The sequence below is a fragment of the Stegostoma tigrinum genome, chromosome 7, assembly GCF_030684315.1.
Source record: "Stegostoma tigrinum isolate sSteTig4 chromosome 7, sSteTig4.hap1, whole genome shotgun sequence".
Lineage (NCBI taxonomy): Eukaryota > Metazoa > Chordata > Chondrichthyes > Orectolobiformes > Stegostomatidae > Stegostoma > Stegostoma tigrinum.
In genome coordinates, this window is record NC_081360.1 from 80,474,070 (window position 1) to 80,490,540 (window position 16,471).

At 40.5% G+C, this 16,471-nt stretch overlaps 1 protein-coding gene across 11 annotated transcripts in view; it reads right to left on the reverse strand.

Annotated features, from left to right (window-relative positions):
• The window catches only part of gtdc1 (glycosyltransferase-like domain containing 1), a 417,621-nt gene that overhangs the window by 386,746 nt on the left and 14,404 nt on the right, over nucleotides 1-16,471 (reverse strand). For 4 of the 11 annotated variants that reach the window (XM_059647446.1, XM_048534508.2, XM_048534512.2 and 1 more), the window contains exons 2-3: nucleotides 4,952-5,093; nucleotides 3,177-3,302 (exon numbers count right to left, since the gene is read on the reverse strand). The exons of 3 other annotated variants lie outside the window; for them this stretch is intronic. The gene's annotated coding sequence lies outside the window, so the exon portion shown is untranslated. Of the gene's footprint in view, nucleotides 1-3,176; nucleotides 3,303-4,713; nucleotides 4,800-4,951; nucleotides 5,094-12,440; nucleotides 12,473-16,471 lie in introns of those variants that run through there. 4 more of the 11 variants (XM_048534510.2, XM_048534509.2, XM_048534515.2 and 1 more) reach the window with 4 other exon arrangements.

Sequence of the window (16,471 nt, forward strand, 5' to 3'; positions counted from 1 at the left end):
CCTCGATCAGATCACCTCTCTTCCTCCTTCTCTCCAGAGAGAAAAGTCCGAGCTCAGTCAACCTCTCCTCATAAGACAAGCCCTCCAGTCCAGGCAGCATCCTGGTAAACCAAAACACCATATGTTTTCTTAACAACCTTATCCACTTGGGTGGCAACTTTGAGGGAGCTATGCACTTGAACACCAAGATCCCGCTGTTCCTCCACACTGCCGAGAATCCTGCCTTTAATCCTATATTCAGCATTTTAGTTCGACCTTCCAAAATGCATCACTTCGCATTTATCCAGGTTGAACTCCACTTGCCATTTCTCAGCCCAGCTCTGCATACTGTCAATGTCTCGCTGAAGTCTGCAATAGCCCTCGATACTATCAACGGCACCTCCAACCTTTGTGTCAACAGCAAACATACTAACCCACTCCTCAACCTCCTCATCCAAGTCATTTAAGAAAACTACAAAGAGCAGTGGCCCAAGAATAGAGCCCTGCGGGACACTACTCAGCACTGACCTCCAGGCAGAATACATACCATCTACAACAACTCTCTGCCTCCTGTCAACCAACCAATTCTGAATCCAGACAGCCAACTCACCCTGTATCACACGCCTCCTGACTTTATGAATGAGCCTGCCGTGGGGAACCTTATCAAATGCCTTACTGAAGTCCATGTACACCACATCCACTGCTCGGCCCTCGTCAACCTATCTCATGACCTCCTCAAAGAACTCAATCAGATTTGTGAGGCATGACTTTCCCCTCACAAAGCCATGCTGACTCCCTTTAATCACGCTATGCTTTTCCAAATAGTCATAAATCCTATCCCTCAGAATTCTTTCCAAAACCTTGCTGACCACAGATGTAAGACTGACTGGTCTGTAATTTCCAGGGATTTCCCTATACCCTTTCTTGAAAAGAGGAACAACATTTGCCTCTCTCCAATCTTCCGGAACGACTCCTGTGGAGAGTGAGGAAGCAAAGATCTTCGCCAGCGGCTTAGCAACCTCCTTTCTCGCTTCCCGGAGCAACCTAGGATAAATCTGGTCTGGCCCTGGGGACTTATCAATCTTAACGTTTGCCAAAACTTCCAGCACATCAACTTCCTCAATCTCAATCTGTTCAAGCCTGTTTCCCTGCTCCTCAAAGTTCTCATTGACAACAAGGTCCCTTTCCATACTGAAAACTGAAGCAAAAAAGTCATTTAGGGCTTCCCCTATCTGCTCAGACTCTACGCACAAGATCCCTACACTATCCCTGATTGGCCCTACCTTCTCCCTGATCATTCTCTTGTTCCTCACGTATGAGTAAAATGCCTTCGGGTTCTCCCTAATCCTTCCTGCCAAGCCTTTTTTGTGACCCCTCCTGGACCTCCTCAGTCCACTTTTGAGCTCCTTCCCAGCAAGCCTGTAATCCTCTAAAGCTGTGCTCGACCCTTGCTTCCTCCACCTTACGTAAACTGCTTTTTTCTTTTTGACAAGAAGCACCTCTGTTCCTGTCATCCAAGGCTCCTTAATCTTACCCCTTCTTACCTGTCTCAGAGGAACAAATTTATGCATCACTCGCAACAACTGCTCCTTAAACAGTCTCCACATGTCTATTGTGCCCTTTCGGTGGAATAACTGCTCCCAATCTGTCCTTCCCAACTCCTGCCTGATAGCGTCACAGTTTCCTTTTCCCCAGTTAAATATCTTCCCCTGGTAACTGCTCCTTGCCCTCTCCATGGCTATGGTAAATGTGAGGCTGTTGTGGTCACTGTCGCCAAAGTGTTCTCCCACCGCGAGATCTGACACCTGTCCTGGCTCATTGCCGAGCACCAAATCCAAAATGGCCTCTCCCCTCATCGGCCTGTCCACATACTGAGTAAGGAAACCCTCCTGAACACACCTGACAAAAATGGCTCCATCCAAACCATCTGCACTAAGGAGGTTCCAATCAATATTGGGAAAGTTGAAGTCACCCATAACAACAATCCTGCTGTGTTTGCACTTTTCAACAATCTGCCGGCCTATGAGTTCTTCAATCTCCCCACTGCTATTTGGGGGTCTGTAGAAAACCCCCAATGAGGTGACTGCTCCTTTGCTGTTCCTAACTTCCACCCATACTGACTCAGTCGACAAACCTTCCTCGGCAACCTTCGTTTCTCTTGCTGTGATGAACTCTCCGATTAGCAATGCTACACCCCCTCCTCTTGCCCCCCCCATGTTCTTTTTAAATGTTCTAAACCCTGGAACATCTAGCAACCATTCCTGCCCCTGTGAAACCCACGTCTCCGTTATGGCCACAACATCATAGTCCCAAATATTGATCCGTGCTCTAAGTTTGTCACTCTTATTTCTGACACTCCTTGTGTTAAAGCACACACATTTTAACTGATCTCTTCGTTCCATCACATGAAAAGCCTTCCCAGTAGATTCACTGCATCATGCCACTGTCTCATCTACTACTACGCCCCCTCCCCCCTCAGATGTGTAGCTCTGGTTCCCACCCCCCTGCCAAACTAGTTTAAACCCTCCCGAGCCACTCGAGCAAATCTCCCACCCAGGACATTTGTGCCCTCCAGTTCAGGTGCAACCCATCCTTCATGTACAGGTCCCACCTTCACCAGAAGGCATCCCAATGGTCTAAGTATCTGAAGCCCTCCCTACTGCACCAGCTGTGCAGCCACGTGTTAAGCAGCTGTTCCTCACCTCGTTATCTCGTGGCACCGGTAGCAAGCCTGAGAACACTACTCTACTTGCCCTGCTCTTCAGCTTCCAACCTAGCTCTCTGTAGTCCCTTTTCAGATCCTCAATCCCTTTCCTGGCTATGTCACTGGTGCCAATATGTACCACGATTTCTGGCTGCTCACTTTCCCCCTTCCGAATCTTGTAGACCCAGTCGACGATATCCTGGACCCTGGCACCTGGAAGGCAACATACCTTCCGGGAGTCCCATTCCTGACCACAAAATCTCCTGTCAATCCGTCTAACTATTGAATCCCCTACCACTAGCTTTTTTCTATTCTCCTCCCTTCCCTTCTGAGCCTCAGTGCCAGAGACCTGACAACTATGGCTTTCCCCTGGTAGGCCATCCCCACCAGCACTCACTTAAAAACAATCACTCACATTCCCAGCATGCTCCACTTCTTCCGCTCTCTGGTCCCGCTCTTCCTGCCTCCCAAACCAAAAAAAAAATGTACTCACCTACCCAGCAGCCCTTGGTCCTCGCTCCGCAACTGCCGCCATGAAACTGAAAGCCGCTCCTCCCACGAGGTAAGTTTTTAAAAGATTTACTCAGCTACCTGGCAGGCCTTGGTCCTCGCTCTGCAACTGCCGCCACAAAAAAGAACTCAGATGGCAGCTTTTCTGTGATTCACATCTACTCTCTGTGTTCCATTAGTTAGCTTATCCTTTATCTATACTAATATGAAACCCTGATATCAAGGACTCTTAACGTATTAAGTATTCTTCCAGGTGGTCCTTTAAGAGACATATTTTGGAAATCCAAATATACTGCATCTACTCGTTTCCCTTTTTTTTGTTTTTGTCTCCTCCCCTTTTTGAATAAGTATGTTACATTCTAGTTTTCCCATCATCTGGGGTACTCCAGAATCTAGAAATTTGTGCAAGGTTACAGTCAGTGCATTCACTCCCAATGTGGCATTCTCATGCCCTGGCTCACCACTAATCTTTGCCACATTTCATGCCTTTTTTCTTTCAAGGTGATATTATCCTTAATTTAACTGATTAACAATGGTTTGTTTATCTCCTTCCTCGAAGGATTCTATATCTCAGGGATACATATCTGCCAGGAATAAAGAACTAATCACTTACACACCTGCCATTGTGCCTCAACTGTATTTTTATGCAAAACTCCTTTCCCAGTCCACTTCATCCAATTCTGCTCTCAACCCTGTGTGATTTCCCGTAATTACATTTAGCACAGTTGTTTCTGACTAAGTTTACTCTCAATGGATACCAAATTTGACCATGTTATGGTCACTGTTTCATTGGGGATCTTTCACTCTGAGATCTATCAAACCTGCTGAATTAAACATTACTTGATCCAAATTAACCTGTTCTCTGATTGAATTCACAACATATTATTCTAGGAAACTGCCCCAAATGTATACTATGTATTCTTCCTCATGGCTACCTTTGCCAATTTAATTTTCCCAATTTATACATAGGCTAAAGTAGCCCATACTTAAATGTACTGCATTTTGTTTTACAGGTCCTCATTGTCTTTTGGTTTATTCTGTCTTGCAGACAGCTACTGTCAAGAGGCCGAAAGCTTACTCCCACAAGTGCATCCTTCCCCTTGTTATTTCTTAAATCCACCCATATGATTTCTATATAATCTATTTCTATATAATCTGATCCTAGGTAACTTCTTGCAGCCCCACTAACAAAGCCAGCCCATCAGCCTTTGACTTCTACCTGTCTTTTTGTCAAGTCACTCACCCCTGAATGTCTAAATCTCAGTGTTGATTTCCTTGAAACCATGTCTCCATAAGGCTGATCATACTCATTAACCTCTAATTATGCTGTTAATTAGTTTATTTTATTCCAGATACATGCATTTAAGAGTTATTAATTTTGACTTTTTGCCATATTTTTGCCCCTTTTAACTCTATTCAGCAGTACTTTTAAAACCTGCAACTTCTGATACCTTAGAAGTACAACAGCAGGAGATGCATGGGAACACCACCACCTGCAAGTCCCCCACCGAGACACTCACCATTCTAACTTGCAACTGTGCTGTCATTTGTCCACTGTTGCAGAACTTCCTTCTTAACAGTAATTTGGGTGCTCTTGCATCCCAAGCACTACAGTGGTTCACCAATTCCTTCACCTGGGTAATTAAGGATGGGCAATAAATGCTGGCCTAGCCACCAACGTTCACATCCCGTGAACTTTTTTTTAAAAAAATGGGAAGGATTCTCAGGATTATGCCATAAACACTACTATCAGCTTACTTGGTAGCACTCTTGCCATGGGTTCAAGTTCTCTTCAAGCCTTCAGTACATAACTGAAGTCCGCATGGAGAGCACCGCTGTATCAAATTTCAATGGGGAAACTAACTTTCTCCAACATCTCAGAATTATTTGAAAATGTTAACTGTGGATAAAAATAGAAAGAAAAATAGTCACTAGAAAGAAAAAAATGGCACAAGAGAGATATAGCATCATTTTTCATTATGTCTGAAAACACAGTACCACTGAAATGTTTCAGTTTATTCCCCACATACTAATATGGTAATCATTTGAAATAATGTTCCCTTTGGGAGCCATAAGAAAACAGTATTATAGTGAAGGGCAAGTTGCAATGGAGTGCTGGGAACTCCAGCTTACTAATAATTATTTAGCAAATGACTCATTTACGTTATGATTTTTGGATAACATTACTGAATGTTAATGATTCAGAAGCTTTTAGAGAGCATAAATAACACACTTTATTTTGAAGGTGGTGTTTAACCTCTTGCAAAGTTACTGCAATAAGAAAATGGTCTGTACAGTAGATCCTTTTCTTTCACTTTGCTTCCCATTAACCAACACTGCAAGTAACAAAACCTTCTACTAAGATAACGTGTATACTGAAAGCTACAAAGGAATCTTATGACTCAGTTCCGACCTATCATGACCCCATGCATTTTGGTTTGAAAATCTAACTTCTTGCATGTCTTGCTTTGAATAGGTAGCACAAATTCATCTACTTAAATAGATTTGCCATTCCTCTCACTTTTTATTAATGTATAGTTCTTACAAATCACAATACTTCAATGTTAATAACATTGCTTTTGAACATTTTAACATCGGGTGTGCTTCATTTTGTGAATCAAGAGACTTTAAAAAAGATCTCTATTGAAAATGTTATGAGGAAATCAATCTGTTCTTAACATTGCTTAAATGCACTTGATAAAATGCAGCTGATTTCGTAACTGTAATATTTTCAAGTTTCCAGTTCATACCCTGCCTGTCACATTTAAGGTTATCCTGTTTACATCCATGCAAATTATCCTGCTCAACCTCCAAATAAGAGGTCCTCTGGTGAAACATTCCCTTATCCCTGTTGTTAACTTTACCAATGTCAAATTATGATACAACAGAGAAGCTTGTTCAGCCCATCACGTTTGTGCCAGTCTTGAGTAGAACAATCCAATTAACTGCATTAATGGATGAACTGGATGAACATAGCAGGCCAAGTAGCATCAGAGGAGCAGGTAAGCTGAATTTTCGGGCCTAGATCCTTCTCCAGCATCTGCAGTCCCTACTATCTCTGAAACAATTAACTGCTCTGCCTTATTTCACTGCAATTGTGTCATATTTTCCTCAAGTATTTAGTTATTATCTTTTGAATGTTGTTATTATCCTGCTTCCAACATCTTTTACATCAGTGATCACAATTTATTGTTTAAAAAAAAACTTTACTAATGCTGCTTCTGGATCTTTTACCAATTACACTAGTTTTGTTTTAAAAAAAGAAAATCGATTGGTTACCATCTTTCTGCCACTGGAAACAGTACCTGCTCAACTACTTTATCAAACTCTGAAAATTGTGAATGTTTCCACCAAATCTTCCATTAAATGTCAGTTCTAATGATATTAAGCCCAATCTCTTCAGTCTCTCTACACAACGGAAGTCTCTCATCCCTGATACCATTTATTTTATGCTCCAATTGAATCTTTCTTACTCAATTGTCAGATGAAAAGCATCATTCTTCAATGTTATCCACCTGAGACATGAAGAGTTAAAGGGTCCTCCTAATGACTTTTCTCACTGTACATTTTCATGTCCTTTGGTGAAACATTCCCTTATCCCTATCGTTAATACCAGAGAACAAGGTTTATTCTATCACTCCCAAATTTTCAGTTCTATGGATACCAATAATAATTTTCCTAACCCCAGGTAGCACCTCAGGAATTACATATCTCAGGGCTATATCTAATCTCCCCACACTTGAGAAATTCTCAAATAAAAATATGGTTCTTTCCAATGTTGTAGGCTGAAAGACAACTCAAACAACGACACATTCCATGTTTCCAAAAGATGGGAAATCATGTCTCGATGTTCTGTTAGAAGACAACCCTTAGAGACTATGTCAGCACACATGCTTCTAGTGAGTTCACTCCAATTCTTAAAGACTTGAATATTCTCAATTTAGTTCTGCTATATAGAAATCCTTTGCACCAACTCTCAAACCATACCCCATGTGCCAGCACACTTCAGAAATCTTCCAAGCTTCAGCTCTCCTATTCACATCCTAACAAATCGATTTATCAAAGTTACCCAAACTTCAAAATCCGATCACCTACATTGTTAAAGCTCCTTATTGTTTCTGACTACCTGTAACCTATCTACAACCAAGTACTTTCCCTATCAGTTTTTCAACCCCACAGATTAAATGTTATACATTCAATCAGACTCCAGGCTTTGAGACTAAAATTTAAGTAAAAATTTCAGCAGAACGATGAGCTTTCCATGTGTTTTAATCAAAGCTTCTTCCTCAAAGAACCAAAAGTTAAATCAGCTTGTCATTAACCATATTTGCTGTACATGTAATCTTATAATAAACTTCATAAAAAATGTTGGTGTAGTTTGAGAATAATTCATCTGCTTTAAACACGATGATATTCTGAGGATGGTCTCAGATGCCATAAAACTTCTTCTTGCACATTCTATATGTTTAGTTTGCAACAAACACAACTCAACTGGAGTAACAAGATCTACATACCTGGATGGGTGGCTGTAGCTGCAACACTCAAGATGCTCAATACTACCCAGACAAAGCAGTCGTCTTGACTGGCATCCAATCTCTACCTTCAAAATTCATTCCCTTCGCTACTGTGTATGTTGACAACAGTGCCTACCAACTAAACAATGCATGCAGTGACACACCAAGCCTCCTTTGGCAGAACAGTGCAAACTGCCAACTTAACTAGCCAGACGAATAAAAGTAGCAAATGTAAGGGAATAACACAATCTGCCAGTTTTTTTTCCAAAGCGCACACAATTCCTGACGTAGGCCATATCACCTTGCTGGTCCTTTACTGTCACTGGGTCAAAATCTTAGACCAGTATGAGGCACAAACTGATAATGTTAAATTGGGGAGTGTTGTATAAAAGGATAACAGTGAATTGGCAATGGCAAATATTTGAAAAGTGCATGGAGGAACTTCAACAAAATTGTTAGTTCCTTTTTTGCACGAAAAATATGGGAAAGGTGGCCTGGTCATGGCTAACAAAAAGAAATTATACTTGGATAGTATCAGATGTGAGGAACGGGCATAAAAATTGGCCAGAAGATGCAACAGACCTGAAGACTGACAGCAGTTTAGAGTTCAGCAAAAGAGTACGAAGGGATTGATTAAGAGAGGAAAGAGAGAGATTGAGAGTAAGCCTGCAGAGAAGATTTCAACAGATTGTAAAGGTATGCAAAGAGAGAGAAAGTCAATAAGATAGCACAGTGGCTCAGTGGTTAGCACTGCTGCTTCACAGCATCAGGGACCCTAGTTTGATTCTATCACTGGCGACTGTCTGTGTGTGTAGTTTGCACATTCATCCTTTGCCTGGAAAGGTTCCCTCTTGTTTCCTCCCACAGTTCAACGACATTCGGGTAGATGGACCAGCTGCATTAAATTGTCCGTAATGTCCAGGGATGTGCAAGCCAGGTGGATTAACCATGGAAAATGCAGGGTTACAGGAATAGGGTAGGGAGTGTTTCTGGAAGGGCTGAATGGTCTGCTTCCACACTGTATGGATTTTATGATTCTACGACAAGTACGGATCCTTATAAAGGGCGAGAGATGGTAGATCAATTAAATATATATTTTGGTTCTGACTTCACAAAAGAGGGTACAAATCACAATCCAAAAATGGAGGGGAACATAGGGTCAAGTGAGACAGGCACTGAAGGAAGTCCAGATTAGTAGGGAAATGGCATTGTGGAAACTGATGGGTTTAAAGGGTGACTGATCTCCAAAGATCCAATAATCCCAGAGCAGTTAAGGAAGTGCCCTAGAAATAGTGGATGCAGGGGTCGTCATCATTCAAGATCCTACAGACTCTGGAACAGTTCCAAAGGACTGGAGGGTAGCTAATGTAACTCAATTACTTAAAAAAGGAGTTGGACAGAAAACTGACTGATAAACCAATTGCTTGACATTGGTAGCAGGGCAAATGCGGGAGTCCATTTGGAAACATTTAAAAGCACAGCATGTGAAAAAGTTACAGAATTAGATGGAGAGAGCACAGATTTACAAGAGGGAAATCATGCTTCACAAATCCATTGGAATTTGTCAAGCATATAACTACAAGAGTTAAATCGTGGAAACCAGTGGAAAATCAAAATGCCTAGGATTGGAGGTAGTGTACTGACATGGATAGAGAGCTGGCTGGCAGAAAGCAAACAGAAACAATAAACAGGGTTTCATTTGAGTGGTAACTAGTGGTCATTGGGGAAACCGCAAGGGTCAGTGCTTGGACACCAGCTATTCTCGAAACATATGATTTAAATGAGGGAAGTAAATGTAAAATCTCCACGTTTGTATACAACACAAAGCTGGGTGGGAGAGTTATGTGGGGAGGATAAACAGATGCCTCGGTGTGATTTGGACAAATTGAATTATTGGAAAAATGTATGGCAGACGAAGTATATTTTGGATAAATGTGAAATTATCCCCTTTGTAAGCAAAACCAGGAAAGCTTATTATTATCTGAATGCTGATAAATCGGGAAAGAATGAGGTGCAATGAGACCTGGGTGTTCTTGTCTCACAGTCACTGAAAGCAAGTATGCCAATGCAGATGGCTGCGAAGAGGCAAATAGCATGTGAGCCTTTATAACAATAACATGAGCATACTGACGCAGGAATGTCTTGCTGCACTTGTATAGGAACAAAAGCAAAGACTGTTGGCAAAATTGGTAAGGAGTCACCAGACTCAAAATGTTAGCTCTGCTTTCTCCCCACAGATGCTGCTAGGCCTGCCAAGTTTCATCAGCAATTTCTGGTTTTGATCAGAACTCCACCATCCACATTTCTGTGTTTTACTTTATGCAATTGTACAGGCTGTTGGGTATCGTGTACACGTTTGGCTTCCTTATCTAAGTAAGGAAGGATGTTCTAGCCATGGAGGGAGTGTGACAAAGATTTATCGGAAGTTGTTGGAAAAGCTCAGCAGGTCTGGCAGCATCTGTGAAGGAAAAATATCAGAGTTAACATTTAGGGTCTGGTGACCCTTCCTCAGACTCGGAAATGAAACATCAACTCTGATTTTTTCTTCACAGATGCTACCAGACTTGCTGAGCTTTTCCAGCAATTTCTGTTTATGTTTCTGATTTACTTTTGGTATTTTTTTGACAGGTTTACCAGATTGATGCGAGGGATGGCAGGATTGACGTTTGAAGAGAAAGTGGATTGGCTAAGACTGTATTCACTGGAGTTTAGAAGAATAATGGTGGACATGATAGAAACCTGTAAGATTCTAACAGGACTAAATAAGTTAAACGCAGGAGGGATGTTCCTGATGACTGTAGAGTCCAGAACCAAGGGTCACAGCTTAAACATACGAAACAGTACATTTAAGACTGAGATGATGAGAAATTTCTTCACCCAGACAGGGACGAGCCTGTTAATCACCTGCTTTTCCCCTTATGTTGATTCCCCTTGTATTGATCCAGCATGTCTTAAACAGATCTATACTAGTATCCCCAGATTCCTATGCTCTTCTATCACAGTTAGACACTTATTTTTCCCAAGGATAGATAGCTTCTACTGCAGCAACTTTCGTAGGCTAAGGTAGCTAAGGCAAGCTCCCAAACGAGGGAGCTCCACTATCCAGAACCACAAGGACAAAAGGAGTTTAACTTACTTACTTCATAGACACATGCCACCTTGATATGAATATAAATCACTATACCCTCATAGTCACTAGGTCAAAATCCTGGAACTCCCTGCCAAAAAGCACTGTAAAACATCATCACCATATAATTGTAATAAGTTGAGAACAAGGCTGTCACCACAACTATTGGCTAAATGGATTGTAATTAATGCCAGAGAATTAATTTTTAAAAATCTATGAGACATAGCAAAATCAAGGGTAGGAGAGCTGCCTCTGAAAAAAAGATGTTAGTATACAGTTAGTGCAATCACAAGGTGAATTGTAATGGGAATTGAAATCAAAGAGCTGAGGAAGAGATCAAGCTCAGCCAATGACATGTTTCACACTGAAAATACTCACTACATAACATCCCTACAGTGCGAAAATAGGGCATTTGGCCGAACAAGCCCATACCTTCCCTCCCATACCCACTCCCCTCCCTGGCTCTGTAACTCTGCATTTCCCAAGACTAACACACCTAACCTACATATCCCTAAACACTATGGGTAATTCAGAATGGCCAATCCACCAAACTTGCAATCTTTGGATTGTGGGAGGAAACTGGAGCACCTGCACGGTGAATGTGCAACTCCACACAGACAGTCACCATAGGGTGGCATCAAATCCGGGTCCCTGATGCTATGAGGCAGCAGTGCCAAACACTTAGCCACCGTGCCATCCCCAATTAAGAAAGGATGGCCAAATTAAGATTTTAGTTCAGGAAATGTTAAACAACTTCTCATGTAACGGCCCCTTTACAATGCTACAACTGGGGTTTCTTAACTCAACAGTAGTGTAAAATAAATCTAATATTGTTACAATTACAGATAGCACAACCAGCAAAACAGGACTACTAACTGCAAAATGGCTGAAGGCAAGATGCGTAGGCAGGCAATACAGTATCCAATCAATGACTTAAGTTCCAATACTAGAATGAAGGTATAACAAATCAGTTTTTAAAAAAAATGCCAGCACCAACTTCTAAACAACTACACGTGGACAATCTTGTGCATGTGCAATAATGTGTCTAATTTTGGCTCTATTGTAAAATACACTCAATAATATAGATGGCCTCATTCCACAGTATTAGGAGCTCCGGGGCTAACAAAGTTCTGTGCTGTAGCTTAAATAGAATTCCTCGATTGCATTACAACATTAACTCATGATATTGCAATTTCTACAATTTTCTAAAGTGTATCTTTGTAAACCGTACATTTATACCACTAAATGTAAATATTCATGTAGTTTTGAACACAGGGCCAGATGCTCATTTTTCTCTTGCACAAGTATCACGTATTCGTTGTTGTTTATTACAAAAGGCTCCAGCTGTGCTGTCTCCTCTGCGTAAAGTAATGGCAAAATACTTTTTTAAAGGAAACACAGAAATACATAAATTAAAAAGCATCCACAGTTAAATTTAAATTTCTATGAAGCTCCTGAGTAATACCCAACATGCTCAAAAATTTACTTATGCTATTTATCCACTTGAAATTCATCATGTATGATATTTATAATTACATGCATTTCTACACACTATAGCAAAAAAAAAATGAGAATACAGTAAACCTTATCATGAGATTTAACATACCTTCAGGTCCAAAGTCATGTTGCAGCTTGTCACCTATCAAGAGCATTTGAATTTTTTTCAAATCTTTTATTTTCTAGTTTCACAAAAAACCTGCAAAAATGTGCAACTGATGCACTGCATTGTACAGTGTATGGAGATAGCTGAACTGTACTGATGGCTTTAGTGATAAGTGCACTGACTAGAATGGAATTGAGTCAAGCACCCCAGATTTATTCTTCGTCAGTATCATTGAAGAGATGTAGTTCTGTGGACCTAAATTTATGATAGCCTCAGTGAATACCTGCATTTCATCCTGGCTGATTTGATCCTTGGTCTCATCTCAGCTAAGCGCTCTGTTGCAACAGCAAGTAAGGTGTAACAATTATCAACACCCCCGAAAAAGGGAGGCATAAAAAAAGTGAAGAACCACACTTATTGCTCGTAAACACCATCTAGCGAGCCCTGTTAGCAGTTCACATGTGAACAGCTGGTGAATATCAGATTAAGATCTACTATGATCTTTCCATTGAGGAATATCCTATGCACATTCAGTTTCTACACAGATGCATTAAGAATGAGGTGTGGGCAAAAGGTAGCAAGGTTGATATCTTCCTTGTAATTATATCCATCAAGAGTCAGTACCATTCAGGAAGGGCCCAAACACAAGGATAAAAGCAGCAAGTCTACTGAAAGCAATACTCAAAGTGATGGAATCAATTGATGTTCATAAATCATTTAAGGTTTGTTCTCAGTTGCTGATATAATCTCAACTACTTGACAAGATTGCTACCCTGCAATTTACTGGTATCAATTATCCTCTACGCAATACGTCAGACTGTTTAACAGAATACACACACAGTCCATTATTTTTCAAAAAGGAACTGTCACTTCCTATCATATGGCAAACAAGTACATCACTCTACATCTTAAAATCCTCCCTCCTAGGATACAAAACAAACATGAACAAGGCTTAATATTACGGCGGTGGTCACAAATTTCAGAACAGGAAAACTCAGCAAATACCAAAGATGATGGAATAATTTTGAAAACAAGAAAATAAAATACAGGCTGCAACATAATCACAGGGATCCAACTATTTCATTCATGACCTACTGAATTACTGCATTTCAGGTCAATCACACCTATCTTTTCCTGTAAAATCAACAAAACATGTAGATTATTGTTGCATAAATTTGTACGTTTCATTGTGTTACATATTGTTAAATGTGCAACTTCAACCGGCAGCATGGAAGTTATATGATGATTAACAAGTTAAGACTGCAATACTGCAGAATTTCCAAGTAATTGTTCCTATGGCTTACCAGATTTATTTTAAAAAGAACAAAGTACAATCTTACTTATTTTGAATGTGGTATTAACTTGTTTAGTTGAATAACTTGATATAAGTCCTATTCTAACTTCCACCTACTCCTACAGCCTGCTTAAAGATTCTTTGCATACCTTTAAAGTCTAATAACTTTAGACGTACATTTGATGGAAACAAAATGTAAATAACATGCTAAAGCATAATTCATGTTTAACGTTAGTCTTGTTAAGAATGTTAAGGCTGAAAATGGTACTAGAAAGTAAACTGGTAGAAAATCAGATTGAACGATGTATCATAAAATATGCCAGTTATGTTGTAGCATTGAAATATAAGTTGTATGGCATTCAAACTTTATGAACTGCGCTTTGATGTGCCAATTACAGTTTGTCTTTTTAAACATACATACACACAAAGTTCTTAAAAAGTTATGCAAAGATTTCATCTTGGAGAAGGACAAGGACATCAAACATAACGGTACAGCATAACCATCAGGTTCAGCTCCAAATCACATAGCCTCCTTGGCTTTTCTATTGTGGTCCCCTTATCATCACCGGGCCAAAATCTTGGAACTCCTTAGCTATCATCACCATTAGTGTACCTACCCACACAATCTGGAGAGATTGAAGGCAACTCACTACTACTTCTCAAGTGCAATTAGAGATGGGCAATAAATGCTGATTTTGCCAGTGATTCCACATCTTGAATGAATAAGTAAAAATTCACTTCTACAGAACTAGCAGAACAGAAAACTTAGCAACAATGAGTTAACGGGGCATTCCATCAACTTTACCACTGCAAGACAATTCACTAGGCGACCAAAGCGGAGAAGCTGATTAAATCAAAAATGCAATGTTAATCACAAGCTTGTGCCACAGAAACTTTTAATTTTAATAAGAAGGTCAAAAATGTGTATGACACATACATTTCCTATAAAGATCAACATGACATCTTAACATTTCCATGAAAGCTTAGAGTCATAGAGTCAGAGTCATACAGCACGGAAACAGACCCTGCAGTCCAACCAATCCATGCCAAACACAATCCTAAACTAAGCCAGTCCCACCTGCCTACTCCTGGCTCCTATCCCTCCAAACTTTTCTTATTCATGTATTTCTCTAAGTGCAATTTAAAAGTTGTAAGTGTGCATGCATTCATTATTTCCTTGGCAAGTTCACTACACATGCGAACTACCCTCTGTGTAAAAATTTGCCCAGGTCTCTTTAAAATCTTTCTTCTCTCACCTTAAAAATATGCTCCCTAGTCTTAAAATCCCCCAACCTACGTAAAAGACTCCTATCATTAACCCTATCTATATCCGTCACGATTTTATAAACCTATAGAGGTCCTAATGGTCCAGTGAAAAAAGGTCCTAGCCTATCCAGCCTTTCTTTACAATTCAAGCCTTCCAAACTCGGCAACAACCTGACAGATCTCTTCCAAACCCTCTCTAGCTTAATAATATCCTTTCTCTAACAGGGTGACCAGAACTGGACACAGTACTCCAGAAGGAACCTCACCAATGTCCTGTACAACCTAAACATGTCTTCCCAACTCTTATAAAACTCAAAGGATTGAAAAATGAAGGAAAGTGTGTGAAATGCATTCTTAACCACCTCGTCTATATGTGACGCTAACTCCAAAGAATTATGTACCTGAATCCCTACATCCTTCTGTTCTACAACACTGAATCAAACTCCACCATTAATTGTACAAGTCCAGCTCCTGGTTTTCTACCAAAATCCAATACCTCGCATTTATCCAAATCGAACTCCATCTACCATTTTTCAGCCCATTGACCCATCTGGTTAAGATCTCTTTTAAATCTTAGAAAATGTTCTTCACCATCTACTATGCTAGTAATGTAAGTGTCTTCCACAATCTTATTAATTATGCCTTCTATAATTTCATTCAAGTCATTTATGTAAATGACGAAAAAAAGGACCCAGAAAAGAACCGTGTGGAACACCGTTGGTGATAGAACTCCAATCCAAAAAACAACCTTGTAACACCTCTCTCTCTCTGTCTCCTGCCGTTAAGCTAACTATGTATCCAATCTTCAGATTTTATATTATCATCACATGTGCTCAAGTGCAGAAGTACAGGAGTGCAGTGAAAAGTGTATAATTTTGCCACACATGGGTGCCATTTTAGGTACCAAAGTACTTAGGTACAAAAAAGTCTGAGGTACAAAATAACAAGATACATGACAGTTAAAAAGTTAAGCATTATTTCAAAGAAAAAGTAGAAAAATAAAGAAGTTATAATTTACATTAAAGAATTTTGTCATTTAATCCCAGAAAATAAAAGAATAAGCTAAAAGTTCAACAGTCTTTGATGAACCCTCCATTTATCTTGCTCTTGTCTGTTCTCAAAGCAACCGTTGCAGATGCCATCACTACAGCTAAAACTGTTGCCACTCTGATCTCCTCCAGCGCCTTGGTAACATGCCTGTGCAGGATCCTTTCATGCGCTGAGCTGAGACACTGACATAAACCACCAACAGACCAACTAACATACCACCAAGAGGCCGGGATGAGAGACCAAGCCCAGGACCCACCATGGGTTCCTGACAGACCAAGCGGGGTCTTGCCAGAAGCCAACGAGATACCAGGCCAAGAGACACCACACCGCCGAGACACCAGGCCTGGGACCCACCAAGAGACCAAAGGGGGATAAAAACAAAGAAACAGAAGGAGCGGAGGAGCTCCAGTTGGAGCATCCTACT